Source organism: Acomys minous (genome assembly GCF_964271855.1).
Source record: "Acomys minous genome assembly, chromosome: 13".
Classification (NCBI taxonomy): Eukaryota; Metazoa; Chordata; class Mammalia; order Rodentia; family Muridae; genus Acomys; species Acomys minous.
This window is the reverse complement of record NC_140495.1, coordinates 235001-260265: the sequence shown is the minus strand read 5'-3', so window position 1 is coordinate 260265 and position 25265 is coordinate 235001. Positions and strand designations below refer to the sequence as shown.

The 25265-nt window shown below is 45.9% G+C and overlaps 1 long non-coding RNA gene and 1 pseudogene across 2 annotated transcripts in view; one reads left to right on the top strand and one right to left on the bottom strand.

The window, feature by feature from the left end:
- Positions 1 to 25265, bottom strand: part of LOC311580991 — a 310197-nt gene that overhangs the window by 243874 nt on the left and 41058 nt on the right. The gene's annotated exons all lie outside the window — the stretch shown is intronic.
- Positions 1 to 25265, top strand: part of LOC311580259 (zinc finger and BTB domain-containing protein 12-like) — a 52967-nt pseudogene that overhangs the window by 1821 nt on the left and 25881 nt on the right. The gene's annotated exons all lie outside the window — the stretch shown is intronic.

The window sequence follows — 25265 nt, the reverse complement described above, 5'->3', positions numbered from 1 at the left end:
GCTGCCGTGGGAACTGGGGGATTGGCAGGATGCAGCTTACTTGCTCCAGTTTAGAATAGGTCACTGGGGGAGAAGGTAGTAAGTAGGGCAAACCAAGTACGAAGACCCAGGAAAAGACGGGGAGGCGGCTTTTGCATGCTGGGGAAGTGGGGCAGTAGGTACATGGTTCACCGGAAATGAAAGAGAACGAGGTGGGCAACCTGGGTAGGTAATGAGACATGGGCGTACAGTAGCAAGGACAGTGAATAGAGAGGGGGTGGGGGGCGAGGGCACCCAGGAAAAAGGACACAAGGAGGGCTGTTGGGGGGAGGGAGGGGGTAGAGACTTAGACAATTTAAAAAAAAAGAAAACGTATTTTTAAAGATCTTTTTCCTGGAGTTTGGGGTTTTAGGTTTTCTTTGTTATCTACAAAACAAAAAAGAAGAGGTACTCCTAGCGGATTTAGGGGTGTTCTTTCTGTAGGTGATTAGCAGCCTCCTAGGTCATGTGTTGTTACAAGACTGGAAAGGTAGAAGGCTCAGAAGAAGCCTGCAAAGAAAAATACATCGGACACAATAAATAAGATTATTCCACAACAAAGGCCTTTTTGTACAATAGGGATATGGAGCCTTGATTGGTTCCTTCATAGATAATATCTTGTCGACATTGGTACATAGTATTTGTTAGAAGGCCTCCTGACAAGAATAATAGAGTTATGATGAGATTACATCACTAAACCAGAATTTAATAGCAGGGTGGAAAAAGCTCCTGCTAGGATTCATGGGCTTAGATTAACTATGTGATGTGCATGTGTTTAGGGGTCATTATGAAATATGTACATAAAAGCTAACTGGAAGGGTAGATATGTAGGCTTGAATAAGGGCTATGGCAAATTCAAGTATGGTAAGCAATACAAGAATAATAGATGTGATTGTAGCAGTTGGTGAACTAATATTTATTAATAATAAGGTAGCTACACCAATTACGTGTATTAGTAGGAGTCTGGCAATAGTATTAGCTGTAAGACAAACTGCTTGAATAAATAAGCTGATAGTTTTGATGATAATGAGTATAGGGATGAGTGAAATAGTCGTTTCTTGAGGAAGAAAGTGGGATAATGAGCTTTTTATTTTGTGTCAAAAACCTAGGATTGCTGCTCCTGCTCATGGTGGGGTGGCTGTGCTTCTGTCTACAGGGAGCTAGGCAGTCGGTGTGAACCTGGGGTGCTGTTCCTGCTCATAGTGGGGTGGCTGTGCTTCTGTCTACAGAGAGCTAGGCGGTCGGTGTGAACCTGGGGTGCTGCTCCTGCTCATAGTGGGGTGGCTGTGCTTCTGTCTACAGAGAGGTTGGTGGTCGGTGTGAACCTGGGGTGCTGTTCCTGCTCATAGTGGGGTGGCTGTGCTTCTGTCTACAGAGAGCTAGGCGGTCGGTGTGAACCTGGGGTGCTGCTCCTGCTCATAGTGGGGTGGCTGTGCTTCCGTCTACAGGGAGCTAGGCGGTCGGTGTGAACCTGGGGTGCTGCTCCTGCTCATAGTGGGGTGGCTGTGCTTCTGTCTACAGGGAGCTGGGCGGTCAGTGTGAACCTGGGGTGCTGCTCCTGCTCATAGTGGGGTGGCTGTGCTTCCGTCTACAGGGAGCTGGGCGGTCGGTGTGAACCTGGGGTGCTGCTCCTGCTCATAGTGGGGTGGCTGTGCTTCTGTCTACAGGGAGCTGGGCGGTCGGTGTGAACCTGGGGTGCTGCTCCTGCTCATAGTGGGGTGGCTGTGCTTCCGTCTACAGAGAGCTGGGCGGTCGGTGTGAATGTGGGCGGGAGAAGGACTAGAAGGTCTGTTGATCCAATGAATACAACAAGGGAAATAATTACTTGGGATCATGTTTGTCCTTTTGGGGAGTGGGTTAGTATTATCTGTTTTATAATAAGTTTAGTCTGTCACTGTAAGAATGGCTTCTTACAATGTTGGCTATTAAGCGTTTTGAAGAGGGGAATAAGATTGAGGGGCCTATAATGATAATGACTATTGGTGTCTTATTGTTGTTGGGGTAATAAAAGAGGCGAGTAGATTTTCATTCATTTTGATTCTCAAAGGCTTTGGAGTTTTAGTGATTTTAGAGTTTTAGGCGATGATGAGTAGGAAAAACATGTGTAGAGTTTTTTAATTGAAATAAGATGAAGAGTGTAGTTATTGAAGATAGAGCAGCAGTGAATCATGTGGACGTACCTGGTTGTGGCATTTCACTATGGAAAAAGTTTAGTCTCTAACTTTAACTTAAACGGTTAATGCTCTAAGCTTCATAGTGAGTTTAAAGTATGGAAACTGATCAATTGTCAAAATATTTTAGTGGTACTATTTCAAGAACAATTGCTATAAAACTGTGATTAGACCCAAAGATTTCTGGACATTGGCAATAGAATACACCTAGGTGATTTGATGTTACAGTAGCTTGTTTTAGATGTCCTGGGATTGCATCTGTATTTAGTCCTAATGAGGGAACAGCTCATGAGTGAAGTATGTCTTCAGATGAAATTAGGATATGGATTGGAAGTTATCTTGGAAGTGCAACTCGATTGTCAACTTCTAGTAGGCAGAGTTCAGCTGGTTTTCAGTCATTTGTTGGAGCCATGTATGAGGCAAAGCACAGGTCTTCGTAATCAGTATATTGGTGGCTTCAGTATCACTGATGTCCTGTAGTTTACTGTGAGGGCAGGGTTTTAGCTTCATCTGTTAGGTAAAGGATTTGAAGGGAAGGAAGGTTAAAGAGGATTAGAATTATAGCTGGTAAAGTGGTTCAGACTGGTTCAACTTCTTGAGTGTCTGTTGTACTAGGATGTGCAGTTAGTGGCTAGTATTAGTGAGATAATATAGAGAACTAGAGAACTGATAAAGATAGCGATTATTAATATACGTGAAAGTTTATAAGTTCTTCATAATAGGCGATGAAGCGTCTTGTAAGCCTAGGTGCAAAGGGTAAGCCATATAAGATACAAGATCTATAAATTTACTAGTATCTCATTGAGAAAGACGTAAAAGTTATGAGATTAGATTGAAACCAGTTTTATGGGCTCAGATCCTTCCTTTCTTATTTAACTTTTACATAAGTAGGCTCTTTGAATGTGTGACATGGTGAAGGGCGGCCGTGAAGTAATTCTAGGTTTGTTGATGAAACTGAGAGTACTTCTCATGTGGAAGCAAAAGCTTCTTAGATTATAAAAATCATGATAAGGAAAGCTGTTAGTGAGATAACCGATCTTAGAGAGAAACTACATTTCATGTGGAGTCGGCATCTGGGTAGTTGGAGTAGCGTTGGCATTCCTGAAAGACCTACAAAATGTTGAGGGAAGAAAGTTAAGTTTACTCTTACAAGTATAGTAGCTAAGTGGGCTTTTGCATATGTATTATTTAGTTTAACCTGAGAATAGAGGCAGTGGACAAACCCAGCTATAATGGCAAACACAGCTCCTACAGATAATACATAGTGAAAGTTGGCAACTACGTAGTATATATTGTGAAGGATAATGTCAAGTGAAGAGTTTGATAGAACAATTCCTGTGAATCTTCCAACTGTAAATAAGAAGATGAACCCTGGGGCTCATAGTCTAGCTGCGGGTCATTTGCGTTGCCTCCATGGAGTGTAGCAAGTCAATTAAAAACTTTACAGCAGTTGGAATAGCAATAATTATAGTGGCTGGTGTGAAGTAGACTCAAGTGTCTAATTCAAATCCAACTGTAAATATATGGTGGGCTCAAACAATAAGTCCTAGGAAGCCAATGGATGTAGTTCACGCTATTCCTATATATCCAAAAGGCTCTTTTTTACCCGAATAAGTGAAGATATGTGAAATAATTCTGAATCCTATGAGTTTAAGGATATAGAGTTCTGGATAACCGAAGAATCAGAATAAATGTTGATAAGGAGTTGGTCCACCCCATCCAGCAGGATCAGAGTAGGTTGTACAGGAGGAAGTATAGTAACACCTGCGGCTAATACTGGAAGGGAGAGTAGCCATGGTAGAGCTGTGATGAGTACTGGTGTTTGATACTGTGTTATGGCAGGTGGCTTTATAGTAATAATAGTGGTATAAAGTTGATAGCACCTGGGATAGATGAGCCACGGGATAGATGTAGGAAGAAGATGGTTAGGTCCACAGATGCTCCTGCATGGGCTAGGTCTCCAGCCAAAGAGGGATATACCCTTTCTGCCTTGGCTTTTACTTTTCATGATGACAGAAGCAGGAGAAACGAGGAGGTAGGAGTCAGAAGGTTAAATTATTTATTCATGCAAATGCTATGTCAGGTACTCCAATTATTAGATGCACTATTCAGTCTCTGAAGCCTCCAGTTATTATAGGTATTACTATGAAGAAAATCATGGCACATGCATGTGCAGTAACAATTACATTGTTTATTTCTAATAGGGCTCCAGGTTGACCTACTTTGGCTCAAATTAAAATGTTAGGACCATTCCTACTGTACCTGCTCAAGCCCCAGTGATTAAGTGTAGGATTCTAGTGTCGTTACGGTTTGTTGAGAATAGTCATAGATTTAGCTTAATCAAAGTGATTGATTTGCATTCAATACATGTAGGATGGAATCTTACAGTTCTTGTCATAAGTTAAACTGTATATTTTCTCAGGGCTTTGAACATTCTTGGGCTATTATATAATAAACTTCTTATAGAGTTAACTGAACTATCGGGCAGGGTTCGTGTTAAAATAGTTACGATAGTTAGGGAGGGTAGGAGGAGGTGGTTTTTGAGATTTGTTTGGTAGTGTATAATATGGAGTTGTTATTTGTTGGAAAAAGGGTAGGTGAAGTAGAATAAGCGTGTGTAAAAGAATATGTTTAGTAAAGCCATCATAGCTACTAGGGTTGTTAAGGCTGTGTTACTGTTTTTTAGTAATTTTGTGAAGACAGCTTACTTTGGTAAGAATCCTGCTAGTGGAGGAAAGCCTCCTAAGGATAGGAGAATTAGGGACTTTGTGAGTAGTATTATGGGTATTTTATTTCATGAATTGAATTAATTGGTATGAATGAAAATATTACAAGCTGTGAGGATAATGTAGATGGTTAGACTAAGCAGTCTGAGGGTGGAGTAGCTGGGCAGGAGAGCTACTGTTCATAGTATGAGGGCCATAGATGAGTATGCTGTGCTGCTTCCTATTTGTGTTTGGCTTAGTCCTCTTCACGCTCCAGTAAGGACTGAAAGGCTTGTGGTGATAGCTAAGTTAGTATTAAGTAGTTCATGAATTTGAAAGAGGATTGATGAAGGGGTAAATACTTGTCATGTAAAAAGAATCAGGCCAGTGTGAAGTGGAATTCCTTCGGTTACTTCAGGAAGTCAGGAGTGAAATCGGTTTTAATTGCTAGTGAAATAAATTCTGAGAGTTGTGTTGTTGATGTGTGCTTGGAAAGTCCACATTTCTAATTGTTTGTAGTTGAGAATGATGGCTAGCCGAATGATTACTGAGGCTGTTGCCTGGGTGATAAAATATTTTGTTGCTGCTTCGCTGGGTTGTGCTTTTTTTTTTTTTTTTTTTTTTTTTGGTCAGTGTGAAGGGGAATACTTGCTAGCAAGCTTATTTCTAAACCCAATTATATAAGAAGGAGGTTGGTCTTGAGTATTGTGACTATTGGTCCAGAAAAGTTGGTGGAATAGATGGTGAGAAGGGTTAGGTCTGTAATTAGTACAGGAAGGGTTTGAACGGACGTTTTCAGGGTGTGAGCCCGATAGCTACATTAGCTGACCTTACCAGGAGTTAGGACAAGGTGGACGAGTAGCACGAATATTCTTGAATTCTTAAGTGCAGGTTCAATTCCTGCCGTCCTAGAAATAAGAGGGTTTAAACCTCTATTATTTACTCTGTCACAGTAACTCTTGTCATCCGTATTTCTAAGTGTAATGTGGAATACTTGCTAGGGAAGTTGGTTGTGAGATGAATCGTACGCAGAGAGCTGGTGTGAGATGTGTCACATGCAGAGTGCTAGTGTGAGACGTATCACAGGGAGAGTGCTAGTGTGAGATGTATGACATGCAGAGTGCTAGTGTAAGATGTATCACACGCAGAGTGCTAGTGTGAGATGTATCACAGGCAGAGTGCTAGTGTGAGATGTATCACAGGCAGAGTGCTAGTGTGAGATGTATCACACGCAGAGTGCTAGTGTGAGATGTATCACACGCAGAGTGCTAGTGTGAGATGTATCACACGCAGAGTGCTAGTGTGAGATGTATCACATGCAGAGTGCTAGTGTGAGATGTATCACAGGCAGAGTGCTAGTGTGAGATGTATCACACGCAGAGTGCTAGTGTGAGATGTATCACACGCAGAGTGCTAGTGTGAGATGTATCACACGCAGAGTGCTAGTGTGAGATGTATCACAGGCAGAGTGCTAGTGTGAGATGTATCACACGCAGAGTGCTAGTGTGAGATGTATCACCTGCAGAGTGCTAGTGTGAGATGTATCACACGCAGAGTGCTAGTGTGAGATGTATCACAGGCAGAGTGCTAGTGTGAGATGTATCACATGCAGAGTGCTAGTGTGAGATGTATCACATGCAGAGTGCTAGTGTGAGATGTATCACAGGCAGAGTGCTAGTGTGAGATGTATCACCTGCAGAGTGCTAGTGTGAGATGTATCACAGGCAGAGTGCTAGTGTGAGATGTATCACCTGCAGAGTGCTAGTGTGAGATGTATCACAGGCAGAGTGCTAGTGTGAGATGTATCACATACAGAGTGCTAGTGTGAGATGTATCACATGCAGAGTGCTAGTATGAGATGTATCACAGGCAGAGTGCTAGTGTGAGATGTATCACACGCAGAGTGCTAGTGTGAGATGTATCACACGCAGAGTGCTAGTGTGAGATGTATCACCTGCAGAGTGCTAGTGTGAGATGTATCACAGACAGTGTGCTAGTGTGAGATGTATCACCTGCAGAGTGCTAGTGTGAGATGTATCACAGGCAGAGTGCTAGTGTGAGATGTATCACATGCGAGTGCTAGTGTGAGATGTATCACCTGCAGAGTGCTAGTGTGAGATGTATCACAGACAGTGTGCTAGTGTGAGACGTATCACATGCAGAGTGCTAGTGTGAGATGTATCACATGCAGAGTGCTAGTGTGAGATGTATCACCTGCAGAGTGCTAGTGTGAGATGTATCACACGCAGAGTGCTAGTGTGAGATGTATCACAGGCAGAGTGCTAGTGTGAGATGTATCACAGACAGTGTGCTAGTGTGAGATGTATCACATGCAGAGTGCTAGTGTGAGATGTATCACACGCAGAGTGCTAGTGTGAGATGTATCACCTGCAGAGTGCTAGTGTGAGATGTATCACAGACAGTGTGCTAGTGTGAGATGTATCACATGCAGAGTGCTAGTGTGAGATGTATCACCTGCAGAGTGCTAGTGTGAGATGTATCACCTGCAGAGTGCTAGTGTGAGACGTATCACAGGCAGAGTGCTAGTGTGAGATGTATCACAGGCAGAGTGCTAGTGTTAGATGTATCATATGCATCAGCTTTTACTGTCTAAAACTCTGTTTAGCTTCCTGGAATGTCCACATAAGCTATAAACATAGCTGTCAGGAAACAACCTAGGCTGCAGTCTCTCCCCTCAGGGTCAACCCAGGCAACAACAGACAGAGATTTTGTCACTAGGGAAGTGTGGCTGCAGGCAATTCACAGGCCGAAGAATTTTATGTATTGGGCATGCTTAGAATCTTACCTTTCTGCAATTTGTCATGGATCAGAAGAACAGGGGCTATAATTATTAATAAACCTCCTTTACTGTGTTTTCTTTGCAAAAATATAAAGGGAAAAATTAACATCCACCTACAAATAATGAAACCTTTTACAGCTGTGGTTGGTATTAAAGGAAAGATTTAGGTGCCTCATATAAAAACATAAAATTCCAATAAAAACCATTGTTGTTTCTACTTTGAGTTGAAATGGAGACATTAAATAGCAATTCAGAGCCCAAAGATTCTTGTGTGAAGGCTGAGAACAACGTCTTTAGGCCTGTGGAGCTGAAGTGGTGGGCTTTGGTTTCTAAATAATAAATAAGACAATTTCCTCCTGAGAATATAAACAGTTGGCATCACCGTGGATTGTGGGGTGAAAGGCTTTGTTTACAACCCTCTGTGATATCTACGGGTGTAAATTCCTAAATATGCAGACCCACTCATGAAAAGTGCAGCTGTGAAAAGGGAGCACTTTGTAGAGCATGCACACCTGGCATCACACCTGTGCCACACCTGGAAATAGTCATGTTCCAGTTCCAAGTTCACAGAGGGCTCCGCACACCCCTGCGAGCTTTTGCTTTATGACTCCACAACCCCTCTTCCCTCACCTTTCTGCTTCATGGCAAAGCTCTCCATTCATCCTAAAATAAGCCTCCTCACCATTCCACAAAGTTCACACGTGTCTGCCCAGCTATCTGTGTCTCTGTATGCGTCTCTATCCATATACATAAAAACAAACGCCTTAGCAGCACTAACCTATTTATGTTAACCTGACTCTTCTCAGAAACCAAGCCCCGACCTCCCCCTCACTATTCATTTATGTGTTCAGTATTCATTCAGTAAACATTTCTTGACCATCTGCCCCAGTGCTTGGTGCTTGGCCTGGGAATGGAGCAGTTACATGACAGAAAATGTCCTATCTGCCCAGAGCTTACATTCCAATGGGGATTGTTTGAAATAGGAAAATATAGGAATTAAAGAGATAAAATACAGGAGGTAACTGAACTTTATTAGTGTCCACCTTGTACTATAATTTGTTGAGAAAATCCAAAATACTGAATTATATGAAATAACAGAGCTAGGGTTACAGTCAGTGCTAGAGCACTTGCCTGGCAACCACAAGCCCTCCGTTCAGTTCTCATTGCCAGAAAGGAAAAAGGAGAGAAGAGGGGAGAACAGAGAAGATGAAAGAAAGTACTGTGGCCCACAACAGTGCAAGAGGGAACTCCAGGTTCCTCTTTGTGACTTTGCTGGTTCAAATCATAAGTGTGGAGTCTTGTTTTCACACTGAAACACAAAACCTGAGGCTCCTGCATTGCCTGGAGTTTTGCTTGAGAGCAGCAGGGCACTTTCTAAGGGCATCAAGCCTGGACTTCTGGGTGATGGATGGAGGCTCTTGTCATTTCTTTCTGAACGTCTCAGAGGTTCCTAGCTAAAGAGCAGGGACTCCTGCAGTTTAACTTCTTGGAGAGCACATGAGGTTTCCACTTCCCTCCTTCTCCATGTGGAGGGAAGACAGAGGCTGAGTCATGCAGTAGCCACATAACCCAGTGTTCCTTTCTGCTGGCAAGGGACGTACATACTTGTTGGGTACGAGTCAGATGCTTTGAGCCTTTTTCTCCAAGGTTAACGGAAACACATGGCCTGTAGGAACAGATTAACACCACAGTACTAGGTAGCAGCAAGACTGCTTTTCTTAGAGGTGGCCGGCCTAGACTGCCTGTCAGACAGCATGGAGCCCTGTATTACAAGCCTCACCTGATAGGCCAGCTCCTGATAGCCACACCTCTTAGTCCACTGCTCAGACCCACTTATGCTGCCTCAAAGCAGACACATGGCCTGTAGGCACAGACAGACGAACATCACAGACAGCTGTCAGACAGCATGGAGCCCTGTATTACAAGTCTCACCTGATAGGCCAGCTCCTGATAGCCACACCTCTTAGTCCACTGCTCAGACCCATTTACGCTGCCTCAAAGCAAACAGCCTTGGCCCTCACTTCTCTTCCAGACTGTCCTTTCATGGGAGTTGAGGAAGAGGAAGCATTCATGTTCTGATGTAAGTACCTTCTTTTTCTACTATGCTGGTGGTATGGCACCCTTCCCCCACCCCTGTGCCCCACTGAGGCTCCTAAGTCCTTTATGGACCTGAGTGCTGAAAGCCACGTCGTCATGTGTGAATCACCCCAGCATGGCCAGGCCAGGTTGCAGAGCCAGCACAGGAGAGCCCTGTCAGCACGCACATAGACGTGAGTCCTCTCTAGACTGGCCCATGCTGGACTGTTCTCAGCCTGGTTTCTTTCACTTGGTTTTTCTCTCATGGGTTGTCCTGGCACTGGGAATCTGTTCTCTCATGCCAGTGCTTCTCAGGGTTGGAAGCTGCCTTTCCTTGCAGCTGCCATGGTGACAGCACACAGGGTTTCCTGGTCGAGGGTTGCCCGAGTCCCTACAGAAAGACTTCTTTTCAGGAAGACTAGTGTTCCTGGTGTGTGTGCCAAGAAAGGAACGTGTCCCCTGAAGTTTACAACACAGAAGTGGTCACCTGCACTTCCAGCCTCAAGTCTCTGTTATTTGATCTTTTCAAAGAGTAACTTTTCTAACTTGGGAGATCTACAGTTTTGGAGACATTAAAGCTTTCAGGCAATAGACCGGAAGCCTTTTGTTTTTCTTCCGCTCTGGAGTTCATAACAAAGTCAGCCAGGAGATAATGGTGGCATGTTAACCTTTCAGAGTGTGGTTCCAGTGGGTTTAACTGAGGAGGGATGACCCACCCTGAGTGTGGCTGGTCCCTCCCTATGATCTGTATTGCTAGAGACTGAACAGTTGTAGAAGCTGTCTGTTCTCTGCTTCCTGACTGTGGATGCAATGTGACCAGCCGTCTTACAGTCCTGCTGCCATGACTCCCTCCTAAGCAAGACAGACTGTTGTGTAACATTTTCCTTTGAGATTGAAACATTCCATCCCCAGGGAAGCAAGGAGGTGAAGGACTCAATATGGTTTAAGGATGTCCCTGAAACTGACCAGATTCTCTAGGCCCCTGTCTGCCAGAGTAAGTAGTAAAGAAGCCTCTAGGTCACTCTCAGACAAGTCAAGCTGCAAAGTACGCTGAGGCCACACCAACTGCCTGGTAGAAGCAGACACTAGTCAAGCTGCCTGGAACATGGTTAGACCAACTGAGTCACTTAGAAAGGATACTCTCTAACCCATTGAGTTGAGTTGCCTGCAGGTTGTGTGATATGTTCCAAGTTCCTAGCTCTTGTGAGCTGTCACCGTGACCTCATGGGCTTTGCTGATACAGCTGTCTCCGTGTCATTTCTACTGCTGTAAGAAATGACTCCAATAAAACTCACTGGCTCATTAAGATTGACTTTGATGGTATTTTGATCTGTTGGTGAGCTCCCTATCTGGGGTAAGTAGACACATATCCCTCAAAATGTTGGTCACACAACTTGGACAATGCCTCTTCTTAAACCATGAGGCAAAATAAACCCTTCCTTGGACCAGAGATTCAGTTCATTAGTTAAAATGCTTGCTGCTCTTGCAGAGGACCCAAGTCCAGTTCCTAGCACACACATCAGACAGATTACAACCACTTGCAGCTCTAGCTCCAGGGGATCCAACTTTTGGCTCTAGATGAGCTCATGCCCACACTTTAAGAAGAACATCTCGGGCTGGAGAGATGGCTCAGAGGTTAAGAGGACTATTTGCTCTTCCAAAGGTCCTGAGTTCAATTCCCGGAAACCACATGATGGCTTACAACCACCTGTAAAGAGATGTGGTGCCTTCTTGTGGTGGACAGGTGCACATGTACGCAGAATAAGAAAAACATCTATCTGTAAGTTGGTTTTGTTAGGTATTTGTCTCAGCAATGAGAAATGTAATTGATACACACAGATAAAAGACACAGCAGTTGAGGACAGTTGTGTTGAGTGTGTGTGTGTGTGTGTCACAACCCCTCCAGTGGAGTCTGTGTGACAAAATGTTATCACAGAACCAAGGCGATGACTCCTATTCATTTGGGAGAGCCTCCTGGAAGGCGGGTCTGATGTTCTTGCCAGGAGTGGTGATTGCAGCCCCACTCCTCCTTTCCTCACTCATTTGTTTTTGGGAACATTTCGCTTTTGTTTTCACTTGTCTTATCGAAGAACTTTTCAGACGTTAACTATGTTGCTAGGCAACCCTTTACATGAAACTGCAGCCAAGGGTTGTTCAGTCAAGCTTACCACTAAGTTCCATTCCACTTGTTAATGTAAACATGGCTAAGAATTAATCACCAATGAATAGTTTATATTATGACTTAAAAAAGTTTTGAGTAAAAAAAAAAAAGTTTTGAGTAAAACCCCAGATAGTGGCGGATGAGCAAACAAAACTGTCTTGACTCACAGATGTTTGGCATAATGAGAGAACATTGACCTTTGATAAAGAGAGCACATGATTTGATGCCAATCTGATGACTCATGAATTATTATTCAAGATTGATGACAACATAATTACACAGCATCTTGTATTTTGATTTGTATGGAAAAATAATGTAACCACGTGTGAATGCCCCCATTTTAAAATGTGTATATAAACCTGGCTTGATGGTCTCCAAAATACACTCAGAATCAAATAGCACCTTTGCATTTGTGCTCTGTTGTGTCACTTGCCTATCTTTGTCCATCAACAGTTTGAGAACTCCCGACTGAAGGACCGATACCCAACTGAGACGGTCCGTAGCAGGTGTGGGTGATGAGGAGTCCCTGAGTGAAGCTGGAGAAAGGTGATCTAGGGAGGAGGAGGAGGCCAGAAAGCGCTAAACGGTTGCTTGTTCAAGGAACCTCAAGCAGGCTTAGCATGATCGTTGCACTCTGAGGGGAGGTATGGAATGAGATTTATGGGTAAGGGTTAGAATGCTAGGAGTCCACAAATTAATAGAGGTGGAGTTTCCTTCTAAAGCAGGAGTTCTCCTTGGGTGGGTGTGAGGCAGGTCAACGTTGCTGCTAACTATTCTACAGTGGATAGACCAGGGTTGACTGCTGAGCTTATAAGATGTAGCACTGAATGGAATGGTGGGTCTCATTGCCCAAGGAGTAGAAGAAAAATGACAATACAATTACTAAAATATGTGCCTCTAATCCAACCCAGCACTGAGGAGGCTGAGGGCAGGAGGATGGCCTGTTTGAGGCCAGCTTGGTTATATAACAAGACCCAATCTCCCAAAACAAATCCAACCAAATAACCAAACATCATATAGTTAACTATGTAAAATCATTTCCTTTTTTCCACATTGTAATTATTTGCCATGGTTTTTATGTGCTACCCACTGTTGTTCTAAATAGAGAAAAGTTAGAAATTTCAAATTATCAGCAGATGGCGCCCACTTTATCTTCATTCTGTGCATGGCTGGTTTTAAACTACAAATATAAGGAGCTCACGCAGGTGGGCTCAGCCCCATCACACTCATTTAAAAGCAGAGCATTCTCTATGGCTAGTGCCATATGCAGAGAGGCCAGAGAGATTCAAAGCATAAGAAGGATTTGAAGTGCCTTTGCTGACTTTGAAGATGCTGAGCTAGAAAGATGAGCTTGAGAGAAGCCTCTCCACGCTGAGTGTGACCTCTGATCAACAGCCAGCAAGGACATGAGGCCTCTACCTATAGCTGCATGAAAAAGATTGCTGCCAACAACCGGAAACAACTTAAGAGTGGCATCTTCTCCAGCCCTGCTGAGCTGACTCTGCATTCCAGATCATGAGTAGAGAACCCAGTCATCTCTAAAGACTGCTGACCCACAGAGCCATGAGACGATAGAGGGGGGCTGACCCACAGAGCCATGAGATGATAGAGGGGGGCTGACCCACAGAGGCATAGAGGGGGGCTGACCCACAGAGACATGAGATGATAGAGGGGGGCTGACCCACAGAGGCATGAGACGATAGAGGGGGGCTGACCACAGAGCCATGAGACGATAGAGGGGGCCTGACCCACAGAGGCATGAGATGATAGAGGGGGCTGACCACAGAGGCATGAGATGATAGAGGGGGGCTGACCACAGAGCCATGAGACGATAGAGGGGGGCTGACCCACAGAGGCATGAGATGATAGAGGGGGGCTGACCACAGAGGCATGAGATGATAGAGGGGGGCTGACCACAGAGCCATGAGACGATAGAGGGGGGCTGACCCACAGAGGCATGAGACGATAGAGCGGGGCTGACCACAGAGGCATGAGATGATAGAGGGGGGCTGACCCACAGAGGCATGAGACGATAGAGGGGGGCTGACCCACAGAGGCATGAGATGATAGAGGGGGGCTGACCCACAGAGGCATGAGACGATAGAGGGGAGCTGACCCACAGAGGCATGAGATGATAGAGGGGGGCTGACCCACAGAGACATGAGACGATAGAGGGGGGCTGACCACAGAGGCATGAGACGATAGAGGGGGGCTGACCCACAGAGCCATGAGATGATAGAGGGGGCTGACCACAGAGACATGAGACGATAGAGGGGGGCTGACCACAGAGGCATGAGACGATAGAGGGGGGCTGACCCACAGAGGCATGAGATGATAGAGGGGGGCTGACCACAGAGGCATGAGACGATAGAGGGGGGCTGACCACAGAGGCATGAGACGATAGAGGGGGGCTGACCACAGAGCCATGAGACGATAGAGGGGGGCTGACCCACAGAGGCATGAGACGATAGAGGGGGGCTGACCACAGAGCCATGAGACGATAGAGGGGGCCTGACCCACAGAGGCATGAGATGATAGAGGGGGGCTGACCCACAGAGGCATGAGATGATAGAGGGGGGCTGACCCACAGAGGCATGAGATGATAGAGGGGGGCTGACCCACAGAGGCATGAGATGATAGAGGGGGCTGACCACAGAGGCATGAGACGATAGAGGGGGGCTGACCCACAGAGGCATGAGACGATAGAGGGGGGCTGACCACAGAGGCATGAGACGATAGAGGGGGGCTGACCCACAGAGGCATGAGACAATAGAGGGGGGCTGACCACAGAGGCATGAGACGATAGAGGGGGGCTGACCACAGAGGCATGAGACGATAGAGCGGGGCTGACCACAGAGGCATGAGACGATAGAGCGGGGCTGACCACAGAGGCATGAGATGATAGAGGGGGGCTGACCACAGAGGCATGAGATGATAGAGGGGGGCTGACCACAGAGGCATGAGACGATAGAGGGGGGCTGACCCACAGAGGCATGAGACGATAGAGGGGGGCTGACCACAGAGGCATGAGACGATAGAGGGGGGCTGACCCACAGAGCCATGAGATGATAGAGGGGGCTGACCACAGAGACATGAGATGATAGAGGGGGGCTGACCACAGAGGCATGAGATGATAGAGGGGGCTGACCACAGAGACATGAGATGATAGAGGGGGCTGACCACAGAGGCATGAGACAATAGAGGGGGGCTGACCACAGAGGCATGAGACGATAGAGGGGGGCTGACCACAGAGGCATGAGATGATAGAGGGGGGCTGACCCACAGAGGCATGAGATGATAGAGGGGGCTGACCCACAGAGGCATGAGATGATAGAGGGGGCTGACCCACAGAGGCATGAGATGATAGAGGGGGGCTGACCACAGAGGCATGAGATGATAGAGGGGGCTGACCACAGAGGCATGAGACGATAGAGGGGGGCTGACCACAGAGGCATGAGACGATAGAGGGGGCTGACCACAGAGGCATGAGATGATAGAGGGGGGCTGACCCACAGAGACATGAGACGATAGTGGGGGGCTGACCCACAGAGGCATGAGATGATAGAGGGGGGCTGACCCACAGAGGCATGAGATGATAGAGGGGGGCTGACCCACAGAGGCATGAGATGATAGAGGGGGGCTGACCACAGAGGCATGAGATGATAGAGGGGGGCTGACCCACAGAGGCATGAGACGATAGAGGGGGGCTGACCACAGAGCCATGAGATGATAGAGGGGGGCTGACCCACAGAGGCATGAGATGATAGAGGGGGGCTGACCCACAGAGGCATGAGATGATAGAGGGGGGCTGACCCACAGAGGCATGAGATGATAGAGGGGGGCTGACCCACAGAGGCATGAGACGATAGAGGGGGGCTGACCCACAGAGGCATGAGATGATAGAGGGGGGCTGACCCACAGAGGCATGAGATGATAGAGGGGGGCTGACCCACAGAGGCATGAGACGATAGTGGGGGGCTGACCCACAGAGACATGAGACGATAGTGGGGGGCTGACCCACAGAGGCATGAGACGATAGAGGGGGGCTGACCCACAGAGGCATGAGACGATAGAGGGGGGCTGACCACAGAGGCATGAGACGATAGAGGGGGGCTGACCACAGAGGCATGAGATGATAGAGGGGGGCTGACCCACAGATCCATGAGACGATAGAGGGGGCTGACCACAGAGGCATGAGACGATAGAGGGGGGCTGACCCACAGAGGCATGAGATGATAGAGGGGGGCTGACCCACAGAGGCATGAGATGATAGAGGGGGGCTGACCACAGAGGCATGAGATGATAGAGGGGGGCTGACCCACAGAGGCATGAGACGATAGAGGGGGGCTGACCCACAGAGACATGAGATGATAGAGGGGGGCTGACCCACAGAGGCATGAGATGATAGAGGGGGGCTGACCCACAGAGACATGAGATGATAGAGGGGGGCTGACCACAGAGGCATGAGACGATAGAGGGGGGCTGACCCACAGAGACATGAGATGATAGAGGGGGGCTGACCCACAGAGGCATGAGATGATAGAGGGGGGCTGACCACAGAGGCATGAGATGATAGAGGGGGCTGACCACAGAGGCATGAGATGATAGAGGGGGGCTGACCACAGAGGCATGAGATGATAGAGGGGTCTGACCACAGAGGCATGAGACGATAGAGTGGAGCTATTTAAAACCCGTCCATTTGTAGTAATTCATTAGCTAGAATTAACAAACTGATATAGCCCACTAAGGTGTCAGCTAGTAATTCCTTAAGCAGTTTTAAATTAGGAACTGGGAGGTAGAGGAACCGAAGCATGCAAATATATGAGTGATATGAGTGTACGTGAGGGAGCTGGTGGAGAGGAAGGTGACTTGGCTGGGGATATGCTTAGCACCCTTTTCTGGTGTCTCAGGAGAGGTCGGATGCCTCCTGTACATACAAAGAAACAACAAGGGATTTTTAAAAATTGTCAGTTGTTATAGTTGTTTAGGTTTCAAAAGGTCATCCTTACCTTTTACTTTTTGCTTTAAATCACAAGCTGCAAAGACTTGCTTTGTTAACAGGTACACATGACCCTCATATGCAAAGCGTCTCCAGAAAAATGTCAAGGAAAAAATTGTCCTGAGTCACCCAGTGATCCTCTAAGTGACAAAACACTACACTAGAAGCTGAGCAAATTTACTCTGAAATGTGTATTTCAATCTATGCTTTTTACAGTCACATGACTGAAAAAAAGACACATATAGCAGAGCAACTGCGGTATTGTGCTGTGCCTGCAAGGCTTCTGACCCACTCTGCCCTCGAGTCCAGGCCAGTCACGAGTGTTGCAGGTGCTCTAGCTGGCTTTCCTATACTAAACACAAAAAAGCAACTTGAGGAGGAGCAGGTTTACATGGTGTACATGTCTCCATCGTTCAGCCTCATGAAGGGAAGTCAGGCAGGAACTCCAACAGAGCAGGAACCTGGAGGCAGGCACTGGAGCAGAGACCACGGAGGAGTGCTGCCTCCTGGCTGGCTCTTTGTGGCTTGCTCAGCTTGCTTCCTCACACAACTCAGGATGACTTGCCCAGAGTAGCACCTTCCACAGTGGGATGAGCCCTTCTACATCAGTTAGCAACTAAGGAAAGCCTCACAGATGTGCTCACAGGCCAGTCTGACTGAAGCACTGTTTTGGGTGAGTTTCTCTCTTCCCAGAGTTCTCGAGGTTTGTGTCAAGTTGACAGCTGAAACTACCTATGACACCAGCGTTGATCCCTGTCTTTGTCTAAGTCTGTTCAAAAGCAAATGTGTATGGCTTTTTGTTCTGATTGGCCACCCAGTGGTGTGTACAGACATCATTAGGCTGCGGCATTGGGATGTGAGACAAACAGCAGAGCACAGAGGGTTTGTGTGGTGGTGGACATGCGGTAGTTCCTCCATCATCCTTGAGGAATGTTCTAATAGGGTTGTCTAAGTCTGCAGATAGTAGCAAATCTCACCGATGACACACATGACTTCATAATCTAAGCATAGTAAAAACAATAATAATTAACAAAAAGTAGAATTATCTTAACACTATACTATAATGAAGTTATGTGAAGTTATGGTGTCTATCAAGATATCTTTGTGTGTCTGTGTTGTATGTGCATCTGTGTACTTACTGTTCATGTGTATGGAAGGTGCAGGTGCTTGTGGTTTCGCACATGTAGAGGGCATAGGTCAACACTGGGTGCCTTTCTTAATTGCTTTCTACTTATTTCTTGAATCAGGGTCTCTCATTGAACCTGGAGCTTCTCCATTCAGCTGTACTAGCTGGCCAGCAAAGCCTCCCTTCTCTGCCTTCCCAGCAGGAGGGTGACAGATGCACCCTGGTGCACATGGTTTCCATGTGGCTGCTGGCAACCCAAGCTCAGCCCTCCATGCCTGCGTAGCTTTGCCAAGTTAGCCAAGCCCAGTTCTAGAAACATTTCCATGGACTGTATTCCCCTCTCCTCTTGTGAAGATGTGAGGTCTCAGGATGGCTACAGGACAAGAGGAAGCAAGATGAATGACACAGGCATTGTGATGTGCTGTTAGGTGCTAATCGGCTTTCTGACTCTGTACAAGAAGGAGGTTCACTGGGCCACAACTGTGCAGTTGAAATCAGGTAACTGGAACTGTAGAAGCAGAACTGGGAGAGAGGGGGACGGTGGTGCTCCATATCACACTTCAGTGGGGACATGTAGACCACACAACACAGACAGTGGTCCCTGTGGCGAATGTGCCATGTAGGTTCCTTGCTCACACCAATGGGGGCTCCAACGGAGCCTGCTGATAACAGAGAGGCTCCAGCAGCCAGTGCACAGGGGCTCTATACGACATAGCTTAACGTCCCTCTTGGCTTTGCTGTGAACCTAAAACCACTCTTTAAAATGACATCTTTGTGAGAAAGGATTCGAACAGAAATTGTGTATCAGGGTTCTCAAGGCGGCTTTTGATTTAACACACCACGATCAGGGCTCCTTTTGTTCCTGAGTTTGCTGAGTGATTTTTGCCTCTGTCTCTTGTACGTTTACCCTTTGTTAAGTTCTGCACATGGCAAGAGGCTTCTTTCTCAGTACTGGATCTAAAAGCTAAATCTAGAACAGATCATTATGATAAGAAAAAAATTTTCTGGATATTAAAAATGTATAGGACAGGAGGAACTTATCAGCTCCCTCCTTTGTTCATTTATCTGCTGGCTCAACAACACAACAGGCTGGGTACTGGGGAACTGACAGTCTCCATGCCAAAGCCATACGTATGAATCTGCAATCTGTCTGGTCCTCTTGTCTGATGTATAGTTCACATCCAGAACTCTTGTCTTTTCTACTTCTCCTCAGTGTCAATGCAGCAGTTTCGGGGTATAGCAGCTACATGGAGGCTCAGATCCAACCTATCCATTTTCAGAATGAGTCTATCATAGTCAATCTAGTGGGAAAGGCCTGAGGAGCAAAGATCCTGCCTGCTTCGTGGGGGCCTCCAAATGGGCCAGGTGGGAGGGGACTCTCCAAAGAAGGAAACCATTTTTCTTGTGTCTGACAGATACTCATCTTACCATTTCTAATGATGCTATGTGGTGGTCTGAAAAGGTATGGCCCCAGAGGCTCAGAGATGTCAGTGCTTGGTCACCAGGCACTAATGGGCACTATTAGGGGGTGTGGCCTCATGGGAGGAAGTGTGTCACTGGGGGCGTGCTTTGGGGTTTCAAATGCTCAAACCAGGCCTAGTATGTCTCTTCCTGCTGCCTGCTGATCCAGCTTTAGAAGTCTTGGCTTCTTCTCCCGCACCATGCCTGCCTTCAGGCTGCCATGCTTCTGGCCATGATAACAGTGCACTAGCGTGAACCTGTAAGACAGCCCTAATTCAATGTTTTCCTTTATAAGAGCTTCTGTGGTCATGGTGTCTCTTCACAGCAAGAGCACATTGACTATGACATGCTACCAACGATATATATATTTAATCCCTTCACTGAGGCCAACTTCAGGGGCACAATGTTAAACTTTTACAGATCTATGAAAACAAGTAGTTGCTCCCCTTTCATGGGAATATGTTTCCCATATCCTGCCGCAGAGAAGGTGATGGCCAAACCAAGTACCCAACTGGTACAGCTCCTCCCAGAGAGAACACGCTGATACCCAGAATACCCTACACCCAGCCCATGTCTGAAATTCACATGGGGTGACATCTCGGGCTTGTGGAAAGAATGCAGAATGTATCTGAACTTAAATCAGGCTAAGTCTCCCAGTTCCTCCAGCCTCTGTTCTCCCTGAGGGCTAAATGGGGAGGGGATTCCTAGAAAGAGAAAAAGAGGTCTTTCTTGAGCATTTCATGCTTACTTTGTGTCTTTGTCCAGGGTTGGAGAAACTGAGGCAGGTGCATGTAGATTGATGATTGGGGCCAGTTAGAATTGTGACTGCTATCTTTTTCTCAAGTTTTGCACCCAAATTCAAAAGCTTTTATGCCACACCCGTGCCAGTGTCCACTGCCACCACTCCAGTGTGACAGTGAGGCTCACAGGGCTTAGGGGTTTCTTTGATGTGAAAGCCGCATCTGAGAAGGACCCTGAGCTAGGCCCGGGGCAGGGTGCTCAGCTGAAGCTCAGAAATTTGTTCAGGCGTGCATCCCAAGGGCCCGGGGGAGATTGAGGATTCATAATGATCATGATGTCCTTCCTTCTATGCTTTATCTGTATATTCTGTGTCCTAGTTCTTGCTGATCCTCCTAGGTATAAGGGTCCCTACTCAGTGCCCACACCTGCACCTTCACCTTTGCCATACACGGGAGCATATGATGAGGATATGATTAGGTGGGTAGAAAAGGATGGAAGAAGGGTTAAATATACAGAATTAACATTGTTTGAGATGATTCAAAGACAAAGAGAGCCTTGGTGTACTATTTCTCCTGATGATAAAAGAACAGTAATAAAGACAGTATATGATGCCACTCAGCATTGCCTTAGGGATGAGAAAAGAAGGCGCAGGTTTCAATGCTATACATCTTCATGGCATACTCTAGAAGATTTAAAAAAGAATCTTCATCTCTGGTGGTAAAAGCTGCACGTATGCAGTGCATGGAAACGGCCTTAAGCTGCAAAAGCCGTGACCACAGTTCTAAGAAAAACTTGTCCACTGTCTGGTGTTGATTAACCGCAAACTTAACACGGGGTAAGGGTGTCTGGGGCTAAAAGTTGCTCAAGCCAAATTCTGCTTAATCTGGACAATCTGTATACTGTTATGATCTGGGCTGACTGCCAGCCCGCAGTTCCTGATATGAGTGTATAAAAACTATGCTTGAACTTCAGTAAAATTGCAGCAGCATTGAACTCAACTTGTGTTCGTGTCTGTCTGTCGCGCCTAATCCGTTCCCGCCTGCATATCTTCAGACCCTGATTGTCCACGGCCGAGAAGCCCCCTCGGTGGTCCATGGCACTTTTAAATTTTGAGGATGCAAAAGTACCCAGTAAGGACAAAGAAGAGGAGAGAGAGGCAGGGCTTCCTTCTCTAGCGACTTGGGACTGGTTGTACTACTGCTAAGGAGGAAAACTTAAACCGACCACATTTTTTTCCTGTAGCTAGAGCTGTAAAAGCAGCTTCTAGCCCCAAACTGCAGGGGGTCATAAAAAGACTCTTAGATCTGAGGTCAGCTGCTGTGCAGAAGCAGGTCACTGCAGAGAGCTTGCTGGCTACAGTAAACTTTGGCCTGCTTGCCTTAGAAGGCTGATGGTAAGGCCCCAGGTCTGTTAACTTATTTGTGAATCTACAGGGAATTAAGAAATAAAAGAGATATAGAAAATAGAACACACACACACACACACACACACACACACACACACACACGAGGAAAAGGTGAATGAAGTTAAAAACTTCAACTCTGTATGTACACATAGACAAAAGATCAGACATATAGACCTGTACATATTCATACATATACTCAACGGATGATACAAAAGGAGCTCCTTACATACAGACAATTAGCATGTATGTATGTAACACATGTACAAAAATCAGACAGATGGACATATTCACTTATCTATAAATATATTTACATATTTACAACTCATGGATGAAGCAAATTCCAGTGGACTTCAAACCACATTTTTTGGGGGGGGGGGTCTGGTACTAGTTTTACATCAGAAAAAGAACTACCTCATAGACAAAAAAGGCAATTAATCACACACAAAAAAAAACCTAGATGAATGCAACAGGATAATAGGTTATATGCTTCTCATTAAAATTAAACATTTCTTATCTATATGTCCATTACATAACTTCATAATGAGTTCAGAATGACAAAGGTGGACAAGGCCTAAAGGTTAACAGGGTCCAAGAAATTACAAGATATATGTCTTTTCAATTAGGACTGACCTGACTACACATTTTCGAGCTATCTCTTAGTTTCTAGTGACATCACGACAATAATTTTATTTGTCTTTAATGCCAAGATTAGTTAATTGTCTATTTTCTGTGCACACAGAGACCGAGGACTTTATCTCTAGCACTAGAGTGAAAGCATACCTGAGTGATAAACCTGTCTCAGGCCTGTCTCTATTCTAGTGATGTTTATGTGTCAGTGACGAGTGAAAAACACAAAGTTCCTGGCAGATTTAGTTATTCTGCATGAGGGGCTGAAAAGGCCACTTGAATCAACTTAGGAGTCATTGTCAAGAATCATGACGTCATCCTCATTGTGTCCCTGCAAAAATCTTCCTGGCAGAGAAAAGCAGTTGCATCAGAGCATACACATTATGTATATTGTATGTACACACATATTTATATTTCTATGAATGATACAGTAAATACTAGCATGGAAAGGCAATCAGCAGAAGGAACAATCTAGAGATGAGCTACCTAGGGTCTTCGCTTACTAGGTCACACCCATCACAGATACTGCAGCAGTGGGCCACCTCCAGCTAGCTCACTTGCTTGCCTCAAGTCCACCCCTGCATGACTGGCTCCTGACAATTTTGGTGAAGCTCAAAGCATTGGTTTAGAGACGCATGGGAGACACATTGGCCCTGAGTCTAATTAATGTTTGAGAAGAACTAAAACTCCCTGTGTTTGGAGCTTCGATCTTAGTGGTGTGAAGTACCAGTTGGGTCTGCATGGGTCACTCAGATGCTGTGTGGCAGAATGTTTGGCGTCTCGTTGGCTGCCATAACAAGCAGTGAGTTCTCATGCGTGTTGGCATTCCTCTCTTTCCTGCCTCCATCTAAGGTTTTACCTGCAATTCAGTGATTATGTTGAACAGCCATTAGCCCACTAGACAAAACTATCCTCTTCGCTGTGAGAAGTTTACCTTTTCCAAGTCCGCTATGGCAGAGCTTTCTGGAGGATGGGCCTCCCAGAGCTGCTGCCCCTGATCCATGACAGGCACTAGAGATGTAAGATACACATAAAGAGAGCTCAGTCTCCCCACCTCCAGGGGAAAAGACCAAGAGTACAGGGTATGTTTGACACCGGCCTGTGGATATCGGGCTCTGTCACAATTCCTGAACTGTAGCATTGAGTGGTTAAGGTAGTTTTCATGGCAGATGTCAGATCAGGAACCTAAAGTTGGTTCTTTCCCTTTCTGGATACCACTGATTTCTAAAGCCAGAGCTGAGTGATGGAGAGGGTGGGAACTCAGCTGTAACACCTCTTACTGTTCTGGTGAGCACTGCCTACAACCAGAAAGGATTCTTAATCCTGACAGCACACATGCGGAGTTCCATAGCACCTGCCTTCCCGGGATGTCCTTGCTGTTCTCTTATGGGCTTGAGTGTGGGGTGGTGGCTACCCTGCTGTCAACTCTCGATCCCATCAGAAAGTCCTATGTTCCTCATCATGCACCTGATGGCTGCACAGTGTATTTCCTTCGCCTCTTCTTATGATAATGCTTTTGCTGTGTATCTGAGGTGACACTAAACTCACTATGGAGCCCAAGCTGGTCTTGAACTCAAAATTCCCTTACTTCAGCTTTGCAAGTACTAGGATTATAGGGCTATCCCTGTATTTCTGGTATATGGTAATGCTTGAACCCTGCTGAGTGACAGCAGTGGACCTGAACATGTGCGTCCCAATCTAGTGACCCGCATGCTTGTTAAGCAGCGGAGTTGACATGTTGAGCCAGTGAGGCGGGAGGGGCAGCTTTCTGCAAGGGCTTTGTGTAGCTGGAGGAAAGTGCTCAGGGACCAGTTACTGCCCTTCTGCGTCTCCAGCATCAGTGACTTCCTGCTTTGCAGCTTTGTTTCTTTTAAACTTCACTGTCTCTTGGAAGTGCTCTACTAAAGGGACAAGATAGTAAATCTAATTTAAGGAATTTACACTCTAAGAATAAGAACAAAATCCAGTTCTCAAATGGGGACATTTTGGAATTGGATTGGAAGCCCTGGAACTCTAAGGGATGAATAATCAATGTCTACATCCCTCTCTCTACCGGAAAACCGACTCAGAAATTGGCTGTAAGAGATGAGCCTTCCAAACAACAGGTTTAATACCTTGATTCACATTACCACCAAGAGCTGTGACTGCAGGTCCCTCTGCAGCTGACCCCAAATTTACCCCTTGTTGTTAAAAGTGCCAATTAAGTAATAAAAAACAAAACATTGGTCAGATGTAATTAGTTTGAGAATAGAGTTTTACAATGCACCTCATGCCATGCTAAGCAAACAAATTAACCCGTCTGACGATGCACACAGTGATGTGGACAAGGAGAACAGGGCTCTCAGATTGGACCATCTCTGTGCTGTTTCTTAGTATGTGCTTCTCTGGGAACAGGAAACAAATTCTGGATCCAAACAGTTGAGACACAGTTTATGTGATCACCCCTGCCCCCTCATTAAAGATGTCTTTAAAGACTCCAGTTGTTCTAGGTTTGATTGAAAGTGTAATGCATTTTAAAACACAATTTTGATACGAAAAGACTCCAAAGGCATTGCCAACAAGTTACCCAACATAAAGACATTTCTTGTTTGGAAGGTTGCTGGGCATTTCTTAGCCCACCTCTGAAAGAGCATCCTTTCAATGGTTCCCTGGAGCTACTAAGGACAAGTGCCCTGTCCTAGGCACCTCTAGGGACCAGGTGGGCTCCTTTGCTGTAGCTCTCTGCTCAGTTTATGAGAACTGAACTCAACCATTTAACCTATTGTGTAGCTCTCTGCTTAGTTTATGAGGACTGAACTCAACTGTCTAACCTTTACTGTAGCTCTAAGTTCAGTTTATGAGGACTGAACTCAACTGTCTAACCTTATCTGTTTTTTCTCCAGACTATGTGGATTGTGTCAGATGGTCAGTGGGGAAAGATATCTGAACCTGAGGACACAGACTGCATCAAGTCAAGAAGTCATTGCACTTCTGTT